The sequence below is a fragment of the Aegilops tauschii genome, chromosome 2, assembly GCF_002575655.3.
Source record: "Aegilops tauschii subsp. strangulata cultivar AL8/78 chromosome 2, Aet v6.0, whole genome shotgun sequence".
In the NCBI taxonomy this organism is placed as follows: domain Eukaryota; kingdom Viridiplantae; phylum Streptophyta; class Magnoliopsida; order Poales; family Poaceae; genus Aegilops; species Aegilops tauschii.
The window spans coordinates 83,810,250-83,826,571 of NC_053036.3; the positions used below are offsets into that span (position 1 = coordinate 83,810,250).

The 16,322-nt window shown below is 48.3% G+C and overlaps 1 long non-coding RNA gene and 1 pseudogene across 1 annotated transcript; both read right to left on the minus strand.

Annotated features, from left to right (window-relative positions):
- Positions 1–9,390: 9,390 nt before the first annotated feature.
- On the minus strand, positions 9,391–11,687 carry LOC141041545 (uncharacterized). The gene is made up of 2 exons (XR_012201876.1): positions 11,621–11,687; positions 9,391–9,831 (listed from the first exon to the last, which is right to left on the minus strand). It is a non-coding gene; the product is annotated as an uncharacterized lncRNA (long non-coding RNA).
- A 1,612-nt stretch (positions 11,688–13,299) lies between these two features.
- On the minus strand, positions 13,300–13,780 carry LOC109733401 (zinc finger A20 and AN1 domain-containing stress-associated protein 9-like; annotated as a pseudogene).
- Positions 13,781–16,322: the final 2,542 nt, after the last annotated feature.

The following is a 16,322-nucleotide window of genomic DNA, read 5'->3' on the forward strand; positions in this document are numbered from 1 at the left end:
TATCTACGATCGGACGTCCTATATCCACACCAAATCGTCTGGGTGGCCTGTCCGATTCGTGTGGGTGGCCTGTACGATCAGAAAAACGCCACCTAATCGGATCAGCCAAACTCCGCCTAGACGCCTTTGCTGACCGGTACTATCCACACCTTGTCCATTTCCGGGGCGGATATAGAGACACTTGGGTCAGCCATGTAGGACTGACCGCAAGGGTTGCCTCGTCCGCATAGATGGCACTGTAGCTCAGCCGCCATTGTTGCTCCGCCGCTGTCCCCGATCCTGATCCACAACACCACCCCAATCAGCAATTCCACTGCCCATGCCGTCGACGGACAAGATCACCGCCATCAGATGCCACCATCGTATGTTGAAGTCTTTTGTTTAAGAGACTTTGTGATGGAGAAGCTTCACTCCACAACTACACCGTCAATGGGCATAACTACAATAAGGGGCACCTTACCGATGGCATCAATCCTCAATGGACGGCGTTTGTGAAGACTATATCGGATCCCCATGATAGAAAAATATGTCTCTTTGCACAAGTGCAAGGTGCTAGGAAGGATGTGGAGCGAACATTCTGAGTGCTCCAAGCTTGTTGGTGTATTGTTTGTGGAGCTGCAATGATGCGGGAAAGCGAAGACACTTTGACAACTCATGACATGTTGTGTAATCTTGCACAATATGATTGTTGAGGATGAGGGTGAAGGGGCAACCCGCATGCATGATTTTGAGAAGCCCAGAGTTCAGGTCACGTACCAAAACAATAGGCGGAGCATAGTGCCAACTTTCTTGAGATGTATCGACAACTTCAAGATCAACAAGCACACATACAATTTCTCAGTGATCTTGTGGAGCATATGTGGATCCACGCTGGAAATCATTGAACTATGCTGTTTATGTTTCAGTTATGCACTATGAACAAATTTTATGTTTGGACTATGTTTGAATTATGTATTTTTATGTATGAATAATTTGTATGTGTGTGCTACTCATTGTTTGTGTGTGATGATCAACGTGCATGTGTTTGCATGGATTTGAGGTTTCAAAAGTAGGATGGTTGCAAATGGGGACATTTGAGGGCTGGACCGCCGCTGCCCACGGTCACGCCGGCAGATGTATAGGGGCATGGTGTGCTTGTAGATGCTCTTAGGGATTGTTGCCGGGGGGGGGGGGGTTCAGTACATGGAGATCATGGACACCATCTCACCTATGTCACGTAGCTTGCACATCTCCGACTGCACGATCTTGCATTGGGCGCTTTTTTCGCGAATACGCAAAGCTTGCGTATCTTCCATTGCTAGTAGGGAGAGAGTTACAGAACCCGCTTAACGATCCAAAATTGGAAGTCCTAGCAGGTATGGGAGAGACTACATGTGGGAAGTGGGGGAGTTACAATAGGACATGACTACCGCATGCAGACTGCTTAGATAAGATGTTGGCCAAGCCAAAAAAACCTGCTCTGAACCACAGACGAGCTTCGTCCTGGATGAGCGAGAGAAGACGACGTACAAAGGGAGTTTCACATTGAACACACCGCTTCTCAAGGAGATTGAAGCTGTGCGTGGGAAGGGTCCTGGATTGGAGTACACACCTCGCCGTACCACTCGTTCTGCGACTGTGAACGCGCCACGGAAGTCTAAAGCAACGACGGCTGAGACGGTTCTTCTTAAAGCGCTAGGCATCACGCCAGAGGGCTTGGCGGTTACCGATGAGACCCATGCACAGCTCAGGCAGATGTTCGATTCTCCCATACAGGAACCGCAGCTACGTGCAATTGCCTCGATTTTTGGCAAGGCCATCCCTTTTGACCTTGGCCAGGAGGTTCCCCGAAGGTGGCATTGCTTGCCTAGTTGGCGAGCGTTGGTGCATGTGTGGACATCATGTCGTCGATCAAACTGGAGTTGGTGTGCTGGAATGTGCGTGGCTTGAACAGTCCGGCGAAGAAGAAGGCGTTGCGTGAATTTGCGGACTCGACGCACCCGGCTATGTTTTGTATTCAGGAGACTAAGCTAGCGTGTATCAATACTTTTACGATTATGCAATGCCTTGGCCCGTCGTACGATGGTTTTTTCTACTTACCGGCCTCAGATACGAGGGGTTGGATTCTTTTAGCTTGGAACTCGATGTTGGTGAGCATTACGAACTGCGTCCGTGACACGCATTGTGTAACATGGTATGTGACCCCCGTCGACGGTACGCCTTGGTGGCTAACTACGGTGTATGGACCTCAGGAGGACAATGACAAGATGTTGTTCCTTGAGGAGCTCGCAGCTAGAAGAGAATTGTGTCCGGGTGCTTGGATGGTGATTGGGGACTTTAACATGATACTCCAAGCCTCGGACAAAAGTAACTCGCATCTGGACAGGAGAATGATGCGCAAATTTCGCCAATTTGTGGATGGCAATGGGCTCAAGGAGCTATACATGCATGGACGTGCATTTACTTGGAGCAACGAAAGGGAAGTTCCTACCCTCACTAAAATAGACAAGGCGCTTGTTTCGGTGGATTGGGAGATTGACTATCCGGACTGCCTGCTCCAAGCGATGTCAACTTCGGCATCGGATCACTGCCCTTTGCATCTTGCTTTGAACGAGAATATACACCCGCAACGACGTTTCAGATTCGAGGTGTTCTGGACTAGGCTGGAGGGTTTTGACGATGCGGTCAAGGAGGCTTGGGTGTGTGACCCTAATATTCATGATCCTTTCAAAAGACTCGATGCACTGCTTAGAAATGCTGCTCGGTATTTAACAGCGTGGGGACAAAGGAAGGTTGGAAACGTCAAGTTGCAGATCGCGATGGCTAACTCGATAATCTTCCAGCTTGACGTGGCTCAGGAACGACGCTTGCTATCGGTTGGGGAGATTTGGCTGCGTCGAACGCTCAAGCTTGTAGCGCTCGGCCTTGCCTCTCTTGAACGCACTATCGCGAGGCAAAGGTCACGACTTTGATGGCTTCAGGAAGGAGATGCTAGTACCAAGCTGTTTCACCTCATGGCAAATGGCAGGAAGACAAAAAATTTTATACCGGCGATCATGCATGATGGTAACCTTATCACGGATCAGCACGGCAAGGAGGAAATCTTTTTCCAAACTTACAAACACTTGCTTGGCTCGGCAAGAGGGCGCGAGAACACCATTGATCTAGATTTTCTAGGGATCCAGCCGGTGGACTTGCTGGATCAGGACGTGTACTTTACGGAGGAGGAGGTTTGGGCCACGATCAAGGACATGCCAGCGGATCGCGCCGAGCCCGGACGGGTTTATTGGCCTCTTTTTTCAAAAGGCTTGGAGCACTATCAAAGGAGACTTGCTTGCCGCCATCCACCATCTCTTTCTTGGTAATGGCCGTGGCTTTGGAAGACTAAACCAAGCCCTTATCACTCTTATCCTAAGAAGGCCGGCGCATGTCGTGTGGGAGATTTCCGTCCCATCAGTTTGGTTCATAGCTTGCCCAAGATCGGCTCCAAGTTACTCGCAAATCGATTGCGGCCGCGCATGAATGAGCTCGTCCACGCCAACCAATCGGCATTCATCAAGGGGAGGAATCTACACGACAATTTCTTGCTAGTGAGACAGGTGGCTAGATCCCTACACCGCCGGAGAGCAAAAGGTGTCTTACTCAAGTTGGATATCTCGCGAGCGTTCGACACCTTATCTTGGCCATTCTTATTCGAGGTTCTTCGTGCCAAGGGGTTTTCGGACACTTGGATGTCCTGGATTGCGATCTTGCTTTCTACGGCCAGCTCACGCGTGGTGGTTAATGGACATGCGGGGCAAAAATTCTCTCATGCTCAAGGGCTTCGGCAAGGACATCCGGTCTCGCCGTTGCTTTTTGTTATTGCCATGGATGTCCTCACATCCCTAATCACAAGAGCACAGGAGAGTGGAGTCTTGAGCAAGATGCCGGGTTGCACCCCCATGCAAAGACTCTCCATCTATGCGGATGATGTCGTATTATTTGTTAGACCAACCATTCCGGATCTTAGATTTGTCAAGGAGGCTTTGCACATATTCGGGATCGCTTCGGGCCTGAACATAAATTACTCTAAGTCCACGGCCATCATGATTAGAGATGAGGATGGTGACAAGGAGCTGGTCGAGGGTGCCATTCCCTGGAGCATGGAGTCTTTTCCCTGCAAGTACTTGGGGCTGCAGCTATCCATATGGCAATTGACGCGCTCGGAGTGGCAGTCGATTGTGGACAATGTGCTTAATTTCATGCCAGGCTGGCAAAAAGGGCTGATCACTAGGGCAGGGAGGTTAGTGCTGGTGCATGACGTAGTTATGGCGCGCCCCACTCACCATCTTATCATAGCAGATGCTCCTAAATGGGCAATTGAGCAAGTCAATAAACGGTGCAGAGCATTTTTTTGGGAAGGGTCGGAAGTGATTCATGGAGGAAAATGCCTTGTGGCTTGGCAAAGAGTTTGCAGGCCTAAAGACCTAGGTGGCCTTGAGCTGCTTGATTTATACCGTCAAGGCCTGGCATTAAGATTGCGTTGGGAGTGGCTCAGACGTACTGACTCGAACCGACCCTGGCATGGGCTACCGATGGCGAGCGATCCTCATGTTCAGAGGGCTTTTGACAGCCTAGTGCATTGGAAACTTGGTGATGGCAACAAGGTGTTGTTTTCGAAGGATAGATGGATGGATGGTGGAACTGCTAAGGAGATTGCTCCGGGCATATGGAGCAAGGTTCGCACTCAGACGGTGAACAAGCAGACAGTGTATGATGGACTGTTCAACCACCGCTGGACCGCGGACATCTCAGGAGAGCTTACCACCGACGATTTAGTTCAGTTAATCAAGCTCTGGGAGATTGCCATTACAACACATCTTGATCCTACCCAAAGGGACGAGGCTATATGGCCCTGGAACTCCAAGCAAGTTTACACCTCGGCCTCAGCTTATCAAATGCTATTCAAAGGTGCAATCCGGGTGGCCTACGCGCGATGGATTTGGAAATGCTGGGCACCCCTCACTTGCAAAATCTTCTTGTGGCTCGCGATACAACATAGAATCTGGACATCTGACCGGAGGCTACGGCATGGGTTACAGGATGACCCCTCCCCTTGCTATTTGTGTGACCAGGAGGAAGACAACGTGGAACATCTACTCATCCAGTGTGTCTATTCACGACAGGTATGGCACATGATCTTGACCAGCGTTAGGGCTGCGCCAACCTTAGCGCCAGTGGCGAACGATAACTTGGAATCTTGGTGGGGTAGCACCCGAAAGCTGATTTGCAAGGAGACCCGTAAAGCTTTTGATAGCCTGGTGATTCTGGTGTGTTGGCAATTATGGAAGCAACGAAATGCTCGAGTCTTCCACCCGGCGACTCCATCTATTTCCGCCTCTGAGTTAGTATCTAGGATTCTTGATGAGCTGCGCATGTGGGCGACAGCGGGTGGGTGGGGAGTTGACAACATTGTGTGAGGAGTTATCATAGTGTGTGGAGTTGGAGTTTGCCATGGCCTCAGTTGGCTTGTGACTGGTGGCTAGGATTGTAACACTCTTGTACATTATTTTCTCTCTTCTATAAAGCTAAGGTACGCAATTGGCGTACTCTCGAAAAAAACATTGAAAACACAACTGTTGCGGTGCCGCCAAATGGACCAAACCATTAGCAGCAAGAGGGAGGATAGCCCTTTTAGGCACAAGGGCAACGCAAGCGCGCAGCTACGCACTTGCTAGTCCACCAAGACTGAAGGAGGATGCCATGCTGCGGTGGCGACGTAGTGAAGCGGATCCAAGCAAGGATCTCGCGCCAAACTTGGTGGGAGAACGAGCAACCGACAAGGATATGCTAGATGGTCCCCGGCTCTTGGCCACAAAGGGGCACTGGGGCTGGTGTGGCACGCCACGACAAGCAAGCGGGTAGGTGGGCCAACATCGCTTCAGGAGGGCAAGCTAGAGGAAGATTTTAATGCGTAGCGGAGCCCACGTCTTCCAAGTTAAGCACCAATTTGGGTCGGACAGAAATCCATGGAACATGATGAAGTATGCCAAGGCGGCGGAGTAGATGTAGGGGTCGGTCCAGCGCCACACAAGCTTGACAGGGGCCGGAGAGAGGATAGTGTGACAAAGAAGCCACCAAAGGCCGATGTACTGAACCAAGGCCGCGGTCCAAGGGAACCATGGATGTCACAGACCCAAGACCTAAGATGAAGACCCTCACAGACTGTTCGCCGCTTGCGACGACACTTGGGGACCAAGGCGAAAACGAGTGGTGTAATCTCTGCAATGCGCAGGTGATAAAGGAGCAACAAATCCGTACATGCATGAAAAGAAGACCAATCTAATGCAAACATACCTGAGAAGAGCCAACAAATAAAGGGAATAAAATAAGCCAAATACTTATATATAATTGGCTAGTTTTGGCTTAGAATATGAAAAGAGCCGGCAAATAGGTAAACCCCTTATAAAAGCCCAAATGATAAGTGCCACATGTGTGGTACCAAGCACTCCTGCCCTGACGTTTTTAACAACTAAAATTGCCATCCGAAAAGAAAAACAAATACAAAAAATAAACTGAAACTTGTCACCCGAAAAAAAGTTGTCATGTTTAACAACTAATGTTGCCATCCTCGTGTCACTAAACTTGCCATTAAAAACGTTCGGAGTTGCTATATGCTTGTGCCACACATGTGACACTTATCAGGGTCCTATTATCATGATAAAATATAATGAACATGGCTTGCATACACATACACCGTCAACGATGACATGTTTCTAATATTTAATAAAGGGATCCTCACATGATCGTGCATGTTGAGGACCATATTAAAGGAGAATACGGAAATACTAGATGCCTTCGTGTGGGCAGGATAAAATGAGAACTTTCTTTAAAGAGTGAAATGCATCTACGGCGATCAAACTTGTCGAGCAGGTGTAATAATATGTTCCTCAAAATCAGAAACTGCTTCACTTTTAAGTCCGAATATTTAATAAAGGGACACTCATACGATCATGTGTATGTTTTCCCCTCATACATACATCAAGCTAACACGGGGTATGATTTTGGTCCGGCAGGAAGTGTGAAGATGGAAGCTTTTCCCCTCCTGTGATATGTTTTATTTTGCTCCTTCATTCTTCTAGTATTTTCCATTCATTCTCAATCAGGATGCATTATGTATATCCGCACACAACACAAAATAACTACTCAATTTATCGCCGACCTCAACCCAATATCTCACCACTATAAATATAATCTTGCATTCCATGTTGCTCGTCCTTAGTTGGCTCATGTTCCCCGCCTTCATCTGGTGCATATGCATTGAAGCCTAGTCCGTATGCATCCCGCGGAAGCCATGCGGGCAGCATACTGATTGTTGTTGCTGGGTTCGTATGTGAGATCACCTTTCTTTTATCTAATGATGAAATGCACAAGAAATATTGTGTGGTACTCCCAAGGATAAAAAAAGACGGGCATGTAAGATTCCGTGGAGGGGTAAAAAGTCGTAACCGAACACTCGAGTGCATATGCGATCAATTTCACAAGTAGGGGGTGGGAGGGGGGGGGGGGGGGGGGGGGGGTGGTGGTGGTGCAGGCGGGAATACATGCCATCGTCTTAGTATGCCGCGTTGGACCAACCACCTGTTGCCATGTCGGGGCTGCTCTATGTACGGAACATACAAAGTAGTGAAGGACCATATAGAGCCACTTTATCAAGTTATATAAGGACCTAAACGAAGCAGTTTCTGAGTTTGATGACTAGATTGCAGCTAATTTTTTTAAATAATACATTTTTTTTTAAAATTACAGAAATAATACGCAAAAAAAAAGATTTTTCAAAAATAATACACCATCGGCCTACTGCAGGCCGATAGAGCCCAGTCGGCCCACAGCAGGCCGACTGGAGGCCCATCAGTTTGCTGCTGGCCGATTGGGCTGTCGGCCAGCAGATTCAAGCCCAGTCGGCCTGCAGTACACCGATAGGCCTGTAGTGGGCCGACTATACTCAGTTGGCCTGCTGTGGGCCGATTGGTGCATGCCTATTTTTAATAATACACGCGAATATTTTTTAAAAGTATATATTTTAACACGTTATGAATACATGGTAACATTTCTTCAAATACATTTTTAATGGAAATACCATTTTTTAAACCACACAACATTTTTTAAAATGCTTTTCTGAAATTTTCACAAACTTCTTTTAGAAACACGCGAATATTTTCTTAAAATGTCATGATCCATCTAAACATTTGTTAACCCACGTGATATGTGAGTATATTGATTGTAATATCATCTTATATTATGGGATGAAGGGAGTACCATTTTGTAGAATGTCATGGATATTTTTTGGAAACACGAGAATATTTCCAGCAAAGGTGACGTACATTCATTTAGTGGCACGAACCATTTCTTATCATATTTTCCAAAAAAATTGCATGCATTTTTTGAAAGGCGGGAACCTTTTTCCATTGTGATGAACATTTGTTTTGAAAGTTATCGACATTTCCAAACTGCGCTTTTCCCGCCATCCATTTCCCGCCACCCATTTCCCGTCACCCATTTCCCGCCACCCATTTCCCGCCACCCATTTCCCGCCAAACAATTTCCCGCCACCCGTTTTCCGCCACCCGTTTCCCTCCTCCCATTTCCCGCCAACCTTTCCCGCCATACCGCAGTCGTTCTTTCCCGCCATTTTCTCGTCTCTATCTATAAAACCCCCTTCAGACGGAGCTGGATAAGCATTGCAGTGTAGTGTAGTTGAGATGTCCCATTATCCTTTCGATCGTAGTTTTCACCCTGGGATGAGCAGGACTCTTCTGAGGCTAGCTACCGATTTCAGGATGGATAATAGGATAGTTCCATGGGACGAACTCACCGGTAGTGACACCATAATGAATGAGTTGGCTCACCAATTACGTAGTTCTGGGTGGCCTGAAAGGACCTATGAGGAGGTACGTAAAGAACTTCTTAGGTTGCATGACAGGTGGAAGAAGGTAGTGGTGCCGAAGAGTGAAACTTTCAGAAGGATTGCAGCAAATAATCCATGTTTATGGACTGAGGAGAGCGAGGACGAAGATGATATCTTCATGCCGCCGCTTTCGGGTTCTGCATCGTCGAAGGGCAAGAGTTCTTCATCATCGAAGGGCAAGGTTTCTGCATCGTCGAAGGGCAAGAGTTCTTCATCATCGAAGGGCAAGGTTTCTGCATCGTCGAAGGGCAAGCGTTCTTCATCGTCGAAGGGCAAGAGTTCTGCATCGATCGAGGATGACGATGATGACTTCATGCAGTTTTTATGCTGTATGTTGTGAGTTCAGTTACGTGCCATTTAATTTGGATGTAGTTCTATCTAGTTGTTTGTAATGTCTCGTTGTATGAATATTATGTTCTATCTAAATATGATCTTGTAGAGTAGGCATATGTCTCGTACATAAGTACATAGTCATTTGTCTCATACATAGAATAGACATAAGTTCTCACACAGAAATAGATGGTAATGTCTCTACTGATACATAGGAGCGGCAATGACGACGTCTGGCCTGCCGGGGAGGCGGATCTCGAATGACAAATGCATCACATATAACTCGGTTTCCTGTAGCAATGCAACTGAACAACCCTTTTCCATTCCCATTCGCTCAGCATTTCTTGAATCTTGCCATCATCAGTTATGTCAATCAATTTTCTTTCCCCAGGGCCATCTGAATGCTTCCTGCTGACGTAGTACACAAAATCGTCTTCCTTCAACCCTTGCTTCAACATGAATTTAGTCTTCAACCAATCAAAAGTGAGGTCCACTTCACTAACTTGCACAACACTTGGAGACAAGCCTTGGACATGAACAATAGGGCTAAGCACCCATTGAGTACTCTCAGCCATCTGCAACACACACATCGCATTGAGTACGAACCCTACCCCTTAATATCCCCACTAACAAATATTAGACATGTCTATATATTACGAAGCTATATATTACAGAATATTAACGGAGCAACTAATACAATTCACCCTCCTACAATTATATTACGAATATTTTCCTTAGCAAATACAAATATTGACAGATTAATTAGTTGACATCTAAATATATTAACAAAAACTACCGGAGCACGTACGAAAAATAAAATGTGGGCTTAAATATACCCTTGAAGCGTGCGTGCGAAGGATGAAGGACGAACGGCGGCCACCAAACTGCCGGTGCTCCGGCTCGAACGAAGAACGACGAACAACAGCTTCACCTCCACCACAGTGCTCCAATTTACCACCAGCACACTGCAATGCTTATGCAGCTCCGTCTGAAGGGGGTTTTATAGGTAGAGAGGAGAAAATGGCGGGAAAGAACGGCTGCGATATGGCGGGAAAGGGTTGGCGGGAAACGGGTGGCGGGAAACGGGTGGCGGGAAAAAGTTGGCGCGAACATATGGCGGGAAAAAGTTGGCGCGAACATATGACGATGATGACTTCATGTAGTTTTTATGCTGTATGGTGTGAGTTCAGTTACGTATCATTTAATTTAGATGTAGTTCTATCTATTTGCTTGCAATGTCTCGTTGTATGAATATTATGTTCTACCTACATATGATCTTGTAGTTCCGATAACAGAGTACTAAAATAGAGTAGGCATATGTCTCGTACATAAGTACATAGTCATTTGTCTCATACATAGAATAGACATAAGTCTTACACAGAAATAGATGGTAATGTCTCTACTAATACAGATAATAAATAGGCCTCAAATAAATAGGCCTCAAATAATAATAATAATATAACCGACAAATATGATAATTCAGTTTATTTGAATTATATGGCCATGTTGATGTATTTTTTATTTTAATCTATGTTAAAATAATTTAGAAAAAGGCATGCGTCTAATTTCTACGATCATGTAAAATTCTTCCTTGCTAAGAAGTTTTTTTTGTTAAACTACAGCGTGGGCGTTTAAAAAAAAAGTGTGGCATTGCTTGTTATGGGTTAAACTTTAGAAAATACGCATAATAAAGGTTAGCGGGTAATCCGCTTCATATTCGCATCGGGTACGGACTGAAACGTTTTTTAACATGTAGTTCTACTTTTCCTATTTTTTGCTTGCTTATTAAAATTTTATTATGTTTCCAACTCTTCAAAAAAAAAAACTTCTTATTCGGTTTTTAACATGTAATATTATTCGTTTTGCTATGCACATGCCGACCCCAACTCTTCAAACTCTATTTTTTAACATCGTTTTTTAAATTTTTATTATGTTTCCAACTCTATTTTTTAACATGTAATATTATTCGTTTTGCTATGCACATGCCGACCCCAACTCTTCAAAAAAAAACTTGTCTCTTCTTTCCAACTTTTTATTCATGTTTCCAACTTCTTATCCCGCGCCTGTGTACGTGTCAAGTATTAAGCAACAACTTATTATCCCACTAACAACTAATACAATTCACACACCTACAACTATATTACGAATAATCGCACATAAATTTATTTTCACATCGAACGAAGCGTGCGTGCGAACGAATAATATTTACGTATACTACCGGGGCAAATAACAATATTTCCGTATACTACCGGGCCAAAAAAAATAATCGCACACAAATATTTACGTGTACTACCGCGGCAAATAACAATATTTACGTATAATCCCGGAGCACCTACGAAAAATAAAATGAGGGCTGAAATATACCCTTGAAGCGTGCGTGCGAACGAAGAACGAAGAACCACGAACGAAGAACCACGAACGACGAACGACGAACGACGAACGACCTCCACCACCACCACCTCCACCACCTCCACCACCACCACCACCTCACCACCCCAACTGCCCCAACGACGAACACTGCCCGAACTTCACCACCACCACCTCCACCAAAATGCTCACCACGACCACCACGAGCTACCCCGTCAGTAGATCGACACCTCTTTTTGCTGCCCTAAATGAGTTGAACCCATTCACGGTGCCAAAATCGCGAAAATGTAGCTCATTTAGGTGTACAAATGTGTGCTATTTTTCTGTAGAGAGAGAAGGAGGAAGAACACAGCAGAATGAGCCACGGGAGAAGAATAATGGAGGAAGGAGAGGATATGGGCGGGCAGGGAGAAGAAATAATGCAGGAGGTGGGCGGGCAGGAGAAGAAATAATGCAGAAGGAGAGGATAAGGGCGGGCTGGCCAGCGCGCGTCAGGTCGGCCGCACCCTGTCGGCCACCAGGTGGCCGATCGGCGGGCGGGACGCCGACAGGGGCGCACCACGCCGACAGGCCGCTGCCTCCCCCCTCGCGACGTGGCACGACCAACCAACGGACGCCGCGTGGCTGCCCGGCCTGCAGTCGGCCTCCTGATAGCCGATCGGCCTGCTGTGGGCCGACTGGGCTCAGTCGGCCTGCAGTGGGCCGACGGTGTATTATTCTTGCAAATTCTTTTTTCTGCGTATTATTTCTGTAATTTAAACAAAAAATTGTATTATTTAAAAAAATTTAGCTAGATTGCATGTTCCCTAGAAACCCGACGGCTTTATATGCATTTCAATCTTCTTGTAATTATTGTACTTCTTCGGTGGGAAACAATGCAAAAGCCAAGAACATCAAATGGCATGGGCTAACACCATTTTGTTTTAGAGATTACTCCCAACCTGAAGTTGTATGAGCCCATGTTTTTTCTACTGTCCCATGGGTTTATACTCATGGTCTCATTCTCTCATCAGTCGGAAAGGTAGGATCCCTTGTGTAGCGTGATAAAATTGAATAAGTTGTGGCACCACCAAAAATAATGAGGATCTTGGACTTCATCTCGCACGGCTCCTAAGTGAAAACAAAGAGGAATCCATCTTCTCTCTATTTTGATTACCTTCCTCACTTATGTATAAGACTGAATCTATTCTTTTTTGAAATCTTAGCACCGTCTTCAGTACAACTACAAACAAGGAGGAAGAAAGAAGAAAAACAAAGGTGCAATGATGTCTCTAGTAAACCCTCGCAATACCAATATACCGTGGATGATTAATCTTGGAAGTGATTGAGAAAAACAAGTTGACATTGTTAAGAAAAGTGACTGGAGACCTTGTACAAGTATTAATATTAATTATCAGTGACTAGGTCTATGTCAGAACTTATGAAAACTGCAAAATTGGCAATACGGAAAATAATAGAGGATTGAATTCTCATGGATTCAGCCCGGGAAAAAAAATAACAAGACACATACATGGATGACTAATCGAATAACATGATGGGTACACAGCAATACCTCACTATGAACAAAAAAGATCGAGGTTGACCCTCTTCAACTTATGGAGCTAGTGCTTGAAAGTTCTAGTAAAACCAACGAGTAAACTAAAACTGTACATCGGGAGGGTTCTGCTGTTCGATCTTCAAATCTTGTCGAGCTTGGACGGCATGACGAGAGGGTTCTGCTGCGCGATCTGCTCACGGCCGACCTTCTTGTAGTCGAAGACGCACGCGTGCCCGTCGACATAGCGGTGCAGCGAGCAGAAGGTTCCACCGCAGCGGCACGCGAATATCCCAGCAGCCCGACCTTCTTCTTGCACGCCATGCACCTGGTTGGAGCCGCCTTCTTCGCTGGCGCATCGGCCGCCGGTGCCGCATCAGCAGCAGCGGCAGCTGCAGAGTCCTGCAGGCTCACCGACGTCTTGAAGGCCAGGATGAGGTCGTCGGCCTTGATCTTCCCCTCGACGACGGGGGCAGCCACACCTGTGGCCTTGAGGTGGTCGCGGTAGCACTTTGAGCACATGCTCTTGGTCGCCGCGCTCCCGAGAACCCGCAGCCGTTCGCGCACAGCGGCGCGCCGCCCCCGTCGGCGGCCTGCGCCGACGACTCCTGCCCGTGCGCCATGTATCGCCGCTGATCCGATCGAGAAGGAAACGATCGAGGATCGATCGTCTCGCGTTCGTGTATTACGGGAGCCGGTGAATCTCGCGTTTGTTGGTTGCCGCCGTGCGTGGGTGCTTTGTTGACGAGGCCCCGAGGGGCTTATAAAGGTCGGCCAGGCGTGACCAGAAGAACTCCGAGGCGTGCTCTAGAACCTTCCGGTTGATCTTTGAAGCCACGCAGACGCAGTGACCTTTTCGGCTTCCTTAACAGTAATCCCTATCCGAAGGGAAGCAGTTGCCAGACCTCCTCCGATAATACCCTATGTAGAAGGTTATGCAACTCACGATATATTGATCGGGTGCAATATGCACGTATATATAAGTATAAAGGGTAGCCACGTCCTCAACTATACATGGAAGGAGGAGGGCTTGTTGTACAAGAAATACACATATGTATCTACATCTCAACACCCCCCCGCAGTCGAAGCGGCACCATGGTCGACGCAAAGACTGGATCGGAACTCCTCGAAAGACGCGGTAGACAAGCCCTTTGTCATGATGTCAGCAAATTGTTGAGACGTAGGGACATGCAGCACGCGTACATGACGAAGAGCTACCTGTTCTCGAACAAAATGGATATCAATCTCAATGTGCTTGGCGCGTCGATGATGAACCGGGTTGGCAGAGAGGTAGACCGCAGAAACATTGTCACCGTAGACAATCGTGGCCTTGTCAACCGGAGACAAGAGCTCATGCAGAAGCTGACGAAGCCAGGAACACTCGGCGACGACGTTGGCAACGGCGCGGTACTCCGCTTCAGCACTGGATCGGGAGACAACGGGCTGCCGCTTGGACGACCAGGAGATAAGTGATGGTCCAAGATAGACGCAATAACCAGAGGTCGAGCGGCGCGTGTCAGGGCGGCCGGCCCAATCGGCGTCAGAATAAGCCGTCAGATCCATAGATGATGAAGCCTGAAGTGACAGCCCAAGATCCAAGGTGCCACGGATATAGCGCAGAATGCGCTTGACTGCGGTCCAGTGAGCATCACGGGGAGCATGCATATGAAGGCACACCTGCTGAACAGCGTACTGGAGCTCCGGACGAGTAAGAGTGAGGTACTGAAGAGCACCAACAATCGACCTGTAGAATGGAGCATCTGAAGCAGGAGAACCATCTGTGGCAGAGAGCTTGGCCTTCGTATCGGCAGGTGTGGCAGCCGGTTTGCAATTAAGCATCCCGGCACGGTCCAGAAGCTCATGAGCATACTTCCGCTGATGAAGAAAGAAGCCATCTGCTCGACGAATAACCTCGATCCCGAGGAAATAGTGCAGAGGACCTAAGTCCTTAATGGCAAACTCAGCACGAAGACGATCCGTGAGCTGTCGAAGAAGGGCAGTCGAGCATGCTGTCAAGATGATGTCGTCGACATAAAGCAGCAGAAAAGCAGTAGCATCACCCTGGTGGTAGACAAATAGTGAAGCGTCGGAGCGAGTGGAGCGGAAGCCAAGCTGAGTAAGAAATGCTGCGATGCGCTGGTACCACGCGCGAGGAGCTTGCTTGAGCCCGTACAGAGATCGAGTAAGCAAGCACACATGATCCGGAGAAGACTCATCTACGAACCCAGTCGGGTGCTGACAGAACACCTGTTCCTCAAGATGCCCATGAAGAAAAGCATTTGAAACATCCATCTGATGCACAGGCCAGGAGCGAGAGACCGCTAGCTGAAGGACAGTCCGAATCGTCCCGGGTTTGACAACCGGGGCGAAAGTGTCTGTGAAGTCAACTCCTGCTCGTTGACGAAAACCCCGAACGACCCAACGGGCCTTGTGTCGGTCAAGAGTACCATCCGGATGAAACTTGTGCTTGAACACCCACTTCCCGGTGATGATGTTGGCCCGAGGGGGACGGGGAACGAGCTGCCAAGTGTGATTGCGTTGCAATGCGTCAAATTCCTCCTTCATCGCGGCGAACCACATGGGATCACGAAGCGCGGAACGGGCGGAGGTCGGCAGGGGTGACGGTGACGAGGAAGACGTCGAAGCCACGCAGGTGTACTCATCCGGAGGGTAGCGAGTGCTAGGCCGATGGACACCCAGGCGCGACCGAGTGACAGGGCCAGCGGGTGGTGGCACAACAGCAGACACCGGGGCCGGCGCCAAACCCGGCGGTGAAGAAGCCGGCGACACGCCTGGCTGCGAAGAAGTCGGGGGAGAAGCGGGCGATCCCGGCGGGCGAGCTGGCACAACAGCCGGCAAGACCGGCGAGGCTGGCGCTGAAGCCCGCGAAGAAGAGGCCGGAGAGGCCGGCTCAGAAGCCTGCGCGGCGCCCGGCGATGAAGCAGCTGGAGAGGCCGGCGCGGGGCCCGACGATGAAGCAGCCGGGGAGGCCGGCGTGGAGGCCGACGTGGAGGCCGGCTCGTAGGTCGGTGAGCCTGGCGAAGCAGCGGGCAGGAACCGGAGTGCCGTGCGTCCAGGGGGCGCCCTACGCCGTGGGGCAAAGCCAGGGCGGACAGGGTCGGCCAAAGAGGGGCCGGGCGCCGATGAAGAAGCCGCCTGCTATTC